The sequence below is a fragment of the Spermophilus citellus genome, assembly GCF_964194105.1.
Source record: "Spermophilus citellus genome assembly, chromosome: 17".
Lineage (NCBI taxonomy): Eukaryota > Metazoa > Chordata > Mammalia > Rodentia > Sciuridae > Spermophilus > Spermophilus citellus.
The window spans coordinates 24,911,675-24,921,134 of record NC_138199.1 but is presented as its reverse complement, the minus strand read 5'-3'; positions in this window follow the sequence as shown (position 1 = coordinate 24,921,134).

Genomic DNA, 9,460 nt, shown 5'->3' with positions numbered 1-9,460 from the left:
TCAGCCCTTGCCGTCTCGGGCCTTTTCCCATTTATATTTTGCCTGAAATGTTTTGTAAAGAACTTCCACCCCTAGATGCTTGCATTCTCTCTTCCTGGTGTCTTAATCAGACATCTGGGCCCAAGGTTAACTGAGCACATAATTCTGACTGGAATTACTGTTTTGTTTGTTTTTGCCGGGACTCACATCTCCACAAGAATGTCAAGCCCCTAGGCTCCTTACCCTCTGATTCCGGAATTAGGAGCAGCAGGCCACATGTCTGTCCCTGAGCCAAGAGCTTTCTTGGGGAGGACTGGGACCTCCCCTTCTGGCAGGGCCATCCATCTGCCTAGAACAGGTGAGATCTTCTCTCTTTTCCTCTGGGCGTCTCTTGCACACTCTAGAGAGGTCTGGCTGCAAACTCCAAGCAGCACATCAACTCACTGGCAGAATCTTGTCCTTGAAGTGAATAAGGATGTTCTTGGTAAGACCCTCGATGGAAGGTTCTTTTTTGTGGGAATAAAGGTCGAATTTATATATAACTATAATGCACCAAATAAAAATAAATAAATAAATATAATGAAGACCAATAGAGTAAAGGCATCAGGGAGAGGGCAGAGAGGAGGAAAAAGGAGGTACTAGGGATTAAAATGGAGTCAATTATGTTATAGGCATTTATGAATATGTCAAAATGAACCCCACTATTATGCATAATTATAATGCATTAAAAAATAAACCAAATACTGCCAAGCACAGTGGCACATGCCTGTAATCCCAGCAGTTTAGAAGGTTGAGGCAGGAGGATCATGAGTTCAAAGCCAGCCTCAGTAATGGTGAGGTGCAAAGCAACTCAGTGAGATCCTGTCTCTAAATAAAATACAAAGTAGGGCTGGGGATGTGGCTCAGTGGTTGGGTGCCTCTGAGTTCCATCCCTGATACACCCAAAAAATTAAAAAATAAAAATATAAAAATAAATAAACCAGATATTGTATTGCTAGGTTAAAGACTACACCTGGCTAAAATCTCTTCTTCCAGATAGACTCTCCCTTAGTCCCATGGCCTCTTAAAGGCCTAATCTTCAAATCTACCAGAAAAGCTTTTGATCTCTTCACATTAAAAAAGAAAAGTTTCACCCAGATAAATCTTGCACATCATTGGATGAGCTTTGACATTGTGCACCCAGAAGGTTGCCATTGAGGTTGAACTCTGAAATTTTCTGTATTTCATTTGGAGCCCTGAGCAGGACTCTGGCACTCATTTTCCAGCCCCAAGAGGACCTTCCACATGCTTCCCTGGTCTGCCTTTCCAGATGTCCACTCCCCTATGGAGACACAGCTGCCCATTGCGTCCAGCTTTCAAAGGTAGAGACATATCAAAATTCAACTCAAAGCATCCTTATGTTTTTATCCAATCAAGAAGGTTTAACTAAGTTTCATAGCAAAAAATTAATATGAATGTAAGAAAAAATTCCAATACTACAAAAAGGTATTGAAACATGTCCCTCCCACCTCAAAACTTGAGTCCCCCAGACTCCGTCCAGAAAGGAAACTGCTGTCAACAATTTCTTAAACATCCTTCTAGAAATTTCCATATACATGATTATGCAACAAACACATAATCCCTTTATAACATATGGGAGTATATTATATATAGTTTGTCTTTGTTTCTACCCCTCCACCCTACACTTAATATTTATTTGGAGATCATTCTATCTCAGGACATATTAAGTTTAGCTAGTGTTTTTTTTTCATTCAATAGGTAATTTGGTGTTTAAATTGAGATAAAATCAAATCAGTGACTTGCACAATAATTTTGATGAATGGTGTACACCTTACAAGCAATACTCCAATTCTATCACCCTCCACCCACGAGTTCTCCCTGTCCCTTCTAGCAATCTGTTCCTCCCATAGGCAAGTAGGGTTTGATTTGTTGCCATGGATTGGGTTTGTCTCTTGAACCTAATAAAAATGGAATCACCCAGTACACAGTCTTTTGTGCCTGATTTATCCTTCTTAACAGAATATTTTTGAACATCATTCCTATTGCTGTGCATATCTATTCATTTCTCTTATTGTTGTTTCTAAGTAGTGCTTCATTGTATGAATATACCAAAATTTTTCTAGTCTCTGATTGGTGGACATTTGGGCTATTCTGGGTAAAGTTGTTATACATTCCTCTATGCGATTCTTTTTGGTGGGCATGGGTTTTCATTTCTCTTGGATATGTGCCTAAGATTGAGCCTCAGTCTTTCTAAAAGCTGTGCAGTATTCCATTGTAAGTATGTACTGTAAAATAAACAGTCCCCTATTGATGGACATTCAGGTTGCTTCCAGTGTATTGTTAATGCTATCATAAATGATGCTGTGCATATTTTTTTGCATATGTTATACTGTGCATCTATTTTGTGAGAAGAATGCTTTCCTAGAACAACATGACGCTCCAAGGGATGTGTATTTAATTCTGGGAGAGATGTTGCCTAATGGTTTTCCAAAAGGCTGTGCCAAGGTATGTTCTTAAGAACTGTGCATAAGAGTAGATCTTGGCAACCCTTAGCAACTCCATGTTGAATTATATTTTAATCTTGGCTCATTGAAAATGTTATCTTGTGACTTTTGTTCACATTTCTTAATTGTTCTATTTTTTACTCTTTGGTGGTGTTGGAGTCTTGATGCATGCTAGGCACATGCTCTCCCACTAAGCTATATCCCCAACCCTGTATTTGTTTAAATGAGTAAGTAATGTTGGCTATTTTTTCACATGTATATGATCTGTTTGTGGGTCTTTTTCTGAGATCTCCCTGTCTTTTGTTCATTTTTCCAAGAGCTTTTTTTAAAAAAAAACAGGTTTTCTCATATTCATGTGTAAGAACTCTTTATGTATTAAAGAAATTAGCCATTTGTCTATCATAGGAATTTTTATATGCAAAGATCTGCTGATGCTAGTTACTCTGTATTCTTCTTTCTCACTCCCCACCCCTAGCTACTCTTGCATATTTTTCCATAAGAATTTCTGAATCAGCTTCTCCGGTTTCAAAAAAAAATTCTGATTCTCCAGTTGGCATTTACCTCTCTGGCTCTGTTTCCTGTTCCTGTTCCCCTCATTCACTCCAGGGTTTCTTGACCTTAGCATTACTGACATTTGAACCAAATAATTCTTTGTTGTATGGGGCTGTTCTGTACGCTGTAGCATACTGAGCAGCATCCTGGCTTCTAATTCACTACATGTCAATAGCAACCCTCTCCCTGACTCCAGGTGTAACTATGAAAAATGTCTTCAGACATTGCCAAGTGTCTCTTGGAGGACAAAACCACCCATGATTGAGAACCACCGACTCCCTCTGATCTAGCTGCACAAGAGCAGGAGAAATCTACTCCTGTCCCTTCATTGCCTTGACTCTTTGCTTAAAACATCTTCTCAGCCTATTTTTAATAGTAACTCTCCTCCCTGCTCCGCATTCTCCATTACGACCTTGATTTTTCTCTACTGCCCTTTTCACCTTCTAACATACTATGTAATATACCTCTTCTGTATTTTGTCTGTGACTCCCCTGTCTCTAAGAACATAAGCCTGAGGGTGCTTGGGTCCACCTCAGGGTCTTTTGTGCCTAGAATACATCAGGCATCAGCAAGCACACCATCAGTATTGGATGAATGAATGCATCAGGTTGGCTGTGGATTGTTAGGTGAAAAATTGAGATAGATGGGCTTTCTGGGAGCCCCAGATCTATGAGTGTGACCAGTCATACCTGTGTCTTTAGTTAGATGAACAAAACCTCCAGCGTATGCTTGTACCAGATCAAAGAGAAAAAAAACAAAATCAATTTAAATGTGATCAGATTCAAAGACTTACACAATGTGCCCACAACTGATTTATGGCTAGACTACCCAAACAAGAAGAAACATTCTGAAATATCAAATATCATTTGATTGACATGGGATTTGGTTTTCACAAGAGCTTGCCTGAGAGCCCGCACATTTCTTCCCAAGAAAGTCCCATATATAGTTGGAGAGGTCAACCCTCGATGTGTTATTCATCTCCTCTTCTCTGAGAAAAAAGGGGCATCCATCCACATGTTGCCTTTGGAGTGTGTGTATCTTTGCTTTGCTGTCTTGGAATTGATCTTTGATTGTGCCTTGCTTTTGAAACATCCTAAAATTCTTTTCACAGTGTAAGTCAAGAACCCAAGTCTGAGTTGAGGTCCTACTGTCCCCTTAGAGGGACCAACTCAGGCCCCTGTCTGGTGATGAAATTATGTCTTTACAATATCATATCTTATGTAAGAAAATGGCATTTCCCCTTATGTTAAAGTTTTCTTTCCTCTCCTCTGTAATGCTTTATTTTGATTTTTTTAAAAAAAATTTTCAGTCTGGGCATGGAACCCAGGGCCTCACATATGCTAGGCAAATGCTCTACCACTAAGCCATATCCCTAGCCCTGTAACATTAAAAAATTTCTTATGAATGAAAATTTTGAATTTTTTGTAGTAAATATGTACCAATTCTGTTTTTTATTTTCCCTCTTAGTGGATTTGGGTTGCTAAACTGTGTAACTAGCTGGGGAAGGGGATGGGCTGTTACCAGGAGGCCAGGTCTTGTGAATTCCCCAGCTGGGTGACTGTCAGGACTGTTGTATGGAGTCCCCTTAGGTTCTCTTTCCTCAGCCCTGAGTGCTTTTCTCACAGCCTCTGTTGGCCATCCTAAGTAACCATCTCTACCCCTCCATCTAAGGGGACTGTACCCAAGGGACACCAAAGAGACTTTATTCAGGATGATCCTACTGAAGAATCTTCCCCAAGGACACTGGCCTCAGCAAGTCAGCCTCTGGGAAGGGCTGCTCGGTATATCCCTGAGTTACCTTCTGTAAATTGTGGTGCTCATTGGAGTTCTGCAGGCCAGGTGATGAACAGGCTCAGGAGAACATCTTTCCTGGCCAGCTCCCTAGCCCAACAGGAGGGGCCCTGCCAGATGACTGCTCACCCCCTCAATGTCTTCCCTAGATGGTCCAGTGGAATAGGTTGTTGGAGGAGAGAGCTTGCCTGGGAGGGCTCTGAGAGGACAGAGGAAAAGGGGCCTTTCCCATTTCCCCAGACTCTTCCAGATGGGCCATTCTTGTCTAGGCCTGACATGTTGTGGAAGACTGGAGGCATGGCTGGGATGAAGATCCTCCTCTGGGTACAGTTTCTCACCTGTGAAGTGGCTACTTCAAAGGCTCTGAGAGCATTCTCATGGCTGCTCCTCCCAGATGAGATGCCTGCTAAGGCTACATGAGTCTCAGGCCCACAAAAGAAACCCTGACTGTGCCCCATGCACCATAGATAGAGGTCTGAAGCTATGACCTGGTGCCTCCTGGGGAGGTAGTGGGACCTTGAGAAGCACTGGGCACCAAAATGGGACCCTCGCCCCCTTCTTTTGGGTAAGTCGACAGAAAGCAAGATTATGCTTGTGAGGTGAATCCTTGTCACTGACCGTTGGTGTAGGAAGTGTTGTCTGGCATCCTGTCTGCTGTACCCCCAGCTGGGCCTTGCTCTGTCTCCGGGACCCCCCCCCTTCCACAGGAACCCCAGCAGCCCTGCTTAGGACCTAGTGGGCGGTCTGGGCTGTTTGGGAGGCTTGGCAGGTCAGGCCTGCAGCCTGCAGGGCGGCTGGGAGCAGGCTCCTACCCACTGCTGGGCTGCGGCAGTGTCCGGCGGTTCGCCACTTCACATTTATAGCTACAGAGCTTCTCAGTTTCCTGTCCCTGCGGTGGGAGACCTGGCTCTCTAGAAACCTCAGCTGTGGTTTGTTGGGAGGCTGCCCAAGTGCCAAGCTGTGAGGGGGGCTCAAAATGTTCCTGGGTTGGAGAGGCCCAGCCCCCAGCCTTGGGCTTGCCCAGGTCTCTTCCTAGGTCCTTGCCGAGGGTGGTGGAAACTGTCAGCATCCTGGGGGTCCCTTGGATCCCCTTCCCTATCTGCTGTTCTGTTAGAAGTAGGAACTCTGCCGGAGCACAGGATGCCCCTTTAGCCCCAGGGGGACATTTGAACCCAAGGGCTTATGGGTTGAGGAGCTGGCACTAGAGAAGAAGGAGCAGTGACAGAAGGCCACTTGGCCCCCATGGTGCCAAGGCCAGTGCTGATTTCAGTGTCACTGGCTCCTTGTCTGCTTCCAGGAGCCAGGGTGGGCTCATCGTGGGGCTCACAGAACCAGGGCTGATCACCTAATACTTGAGCTTCTTTAGATTTTGAGAAAAATCAGGAAACATCAAGATGATGACCCAGCTACTAAAGCTGCTGCTCTCCAGTCCAGATTTCTTTCCTGCCACTGGCCAGTCCTGTGACTTCCCTGCCTCCCAATATGACTCAATTGGTCCTCTCAGCAGGTGACACTCCTCGATCATTGGTCATCGAACGTCGATCATCGAGAAGTCCTGGACTCAGGGTGGTTTAGGGAGGTAGATGAGTCCTCTGGCAACCATGGTGGAACAAGGACGGGGACATAACCCTGACTCCAGAGTTCCCTTTCCTTTTTCTGTACCACTGCGTGCTGTCTGAACTGGCCTGAGAGCTGGGAGAAGCAGGCCTGGCTACTCCTGTGCACCCAGCCATGACCCTGCCTGCTCTGGGTCAGTGGAGGACACATCTCCTTGCAGCCTGACTCTCCCCTGTCCCCGCTTGCCCCAGCTGCCCCAGGGCCCCAGGCCTGGTTCTGACCTGCTCCTCACTCACTCCCAGGTCAGAGAGGCAGGGAGGGAGAGAAGGAGTCTGGGGCCAGGCAGGAAACGGCTCTTGTGATGTCTGGAAGCGCACACCCTGCAATCCAGGGAAACCCCAGAGGGCAAATGAAGAGGGAAGGAGGGCAGGTAGGGCCATGATTACTGGGTGGTGAGTAGAAGGGATCTGCGGGAGGGCAGGGCCCACCTTGAGGAGGTGAGGCCAGAGGGCTGCGGCCTAAAAATGGAGAAGGTTGTCACATAAATAGAACACCTATGGTGTGTGTGTGTGTGTGTCTTTTTTAAAGTCAGGATTTATTTCAGTGTTCCTTTCCTCCACAAACATCCCTGGTGTGCCTCTGGGGTGGTTTTAGTCAAGTGACATGGGCAGCTGGCTGATTCGGGTCATGGTGCCCTTAATCTGAAGCAGTGTGTATGAGTGTGTGCATGTACATATGTGGTTGTGTGAGATGGTAGATGCATATGAGTGTGTATGTGAACCTATGTGAGGGTCTGTGTGTGAGAGAGAGAGCGACACAGAGAGAAAGTGTTTGCAATTGCAAAGAACAATTCAGTTCTACTTTGTCTGACCCCTGCTAATTGCCAGGGCTGTGCTGAGGGATGGGGGTCACAGAGAAGAAGCAGGCTCTGTCCCTGCCCTGGAGGATATGCCTAAGTCGACAATCATTCTATGGATTGAATCATACAGGGGAGGCCAAGGCCAATCTTGTGACTCCAGAGAGGTTTCCTCGGATGGATTCCAAGCAGAATTTTGAAGATGACTCATTCTTCAGACTTTCCTTCTTTCTTGCAAAGAATAGTTACTGCGCATATAACGTGTGCCATGTATTGACCTCGTCACAAAGAGACAGGTGCAAACCCTGCCTTGAGAAGTCTAGCTGGAGATAGTCATGTGAATGGTGGTGATATGATGTTGTCTGGGTGAAAGTAGGTGTGTGTGTGTGTGTGTGTGTAAATTGCATTGAGCAGGAAGAAGGAACCACCACTCCATGTGGAGAGCAAGGGCCTGTTTGGGTGCTGGCTTGTCCTATGGCTTGGTAGGGCAAGGGAACAGTAAGTACCAGGAGAAGTCACCCTGGGAGACAGATCCTGGATTGGACTTTGTTAGGTCCCAGTGCTTAGCATGGGGGCAGCCAAGGGGCAGTAGGGGCAGGACTGGTGGTTTCAGTCTATGGATGAGCTGGGAGTGTTGGGACAACTGTGTCCCAGCCTCACTCCTTCACATGTGAACTGTGTGTCCTCGAGCAGCACACTTCTCTTCTTGCATCATGTCCTTATGTCTCTAGTGGAAATTGAGGTGACACTGGTCACACCTAGCTGGCAGGGTTGTGTGAGGAGGAAATGAGAAAATGCATATGCCGGTGGCCTTGGGCAGAGCAGGGTCCTGCAGCTTATGGATGGATGGGAGGCATGTTACCTCCTTGCAGGGATGTGGGGTGGGGCCGGACTCTCCTGGAAGGCCCAGGTGGAAGGGCAGTATGTCCTACTGACCTCTCTGTTGCTCCAGGTCAATGTGTGGGACCCAATCCCACCCTTACTCTGTCTGGAGTGTCACTGTGGGGGCTGAGAGCTGGTGTTCTCTGATGGACCTGCATCAGGAGGGGAACCTTAGTTGGCCCAGGTATGGTTAGTCACAGGGGCTGTCCACATAAGCTTAACTCTTTGAGTCTCTTTGTTTTTTCTTTCTTCCTTGTCTCTATCTTTATTTCTCCCATCTCCCCTGATCTTTCTTCTTTCCTTCTTTTCCTTCTTTTGTGAACTAGTCTCTTTGGGCAATACTGGCCTATCTGGGACCGCTGTGCCAAACAGCAGGGGTTGGCCCACCTGCCCCTGGGACCCAGATCAGGGTCAAGGAGAGAGCAGCATTCCAGGGCCTGACCCAGGCCTGCTCCCAGGATAATGCTCGCCTCAGCCCTCCAGGCCCCTGGCTCAGACCTGAGGCCCAAGGCTTAGGTTGGGCAATGCACAGCACCCCAACAGGTCGCAAACCATCAGTGGTCTTTTGAAAACCTGGTGCTGACTTGGCCTTCATGAAGGCTGCCCAGGGAGGGACTCCAACAAGACGGGCCTTGTGAGAGGCCTGTTACCTGCCAGTGCTTGGCATCCAAAATAGAATCTTCAAGGGCAGCAAACCCTTTAATTCAATGTGTCCCAACAGTGGGTCGGTGTGGGGATAACTATGATCTGACTGGTCTTGAGCTATAATTATGGAGTCAGAATAAAAAATTACAGGCATTGTGTGGGCTTGTTTTAAATATAACGTAATCCATACCGTCCTCTCTCTTATTTGCTAGATTTGAGGTGAAGACTTTGGCAGTTGGTGTAGGTTTTTGCCTGACGTGTAGCAGATAAAAATGGCCCTTTCCCAGCAAAGAAGACATGGTGGGAGGCCTCCCCAGACCCCTAATGTTCCCGACTGCCCCCTGCCCACAACCACACATACACGTAGGCATCTGTGCCAGTCCTCTAGGTCAAGTCCATTAGCTGGATGCCGTGTCTCTCCAACTGGTCTCCCTGTTTTCGATCTCCCCCAGGCCAGTCCACCAGAAATGTCCTTGTCAAACTTGGCCTTGATGCTTAAGAATCCACTAAGGTGCACCTCTGTCTGTAGGGTAAACCCCAACTCTTAAGTTCCTCCATAACTAGAATGGCTATAGAATCGGATGAAGTATGAGGGCCCTGGAGTCCCACTGCAGAGATCCTGCCCAGGCTCTACCTGGTAAGAACCTCGAGAGTCTGAGCAGGCTGCTTGTCTGTGTGCTTGAACTCTTCCACC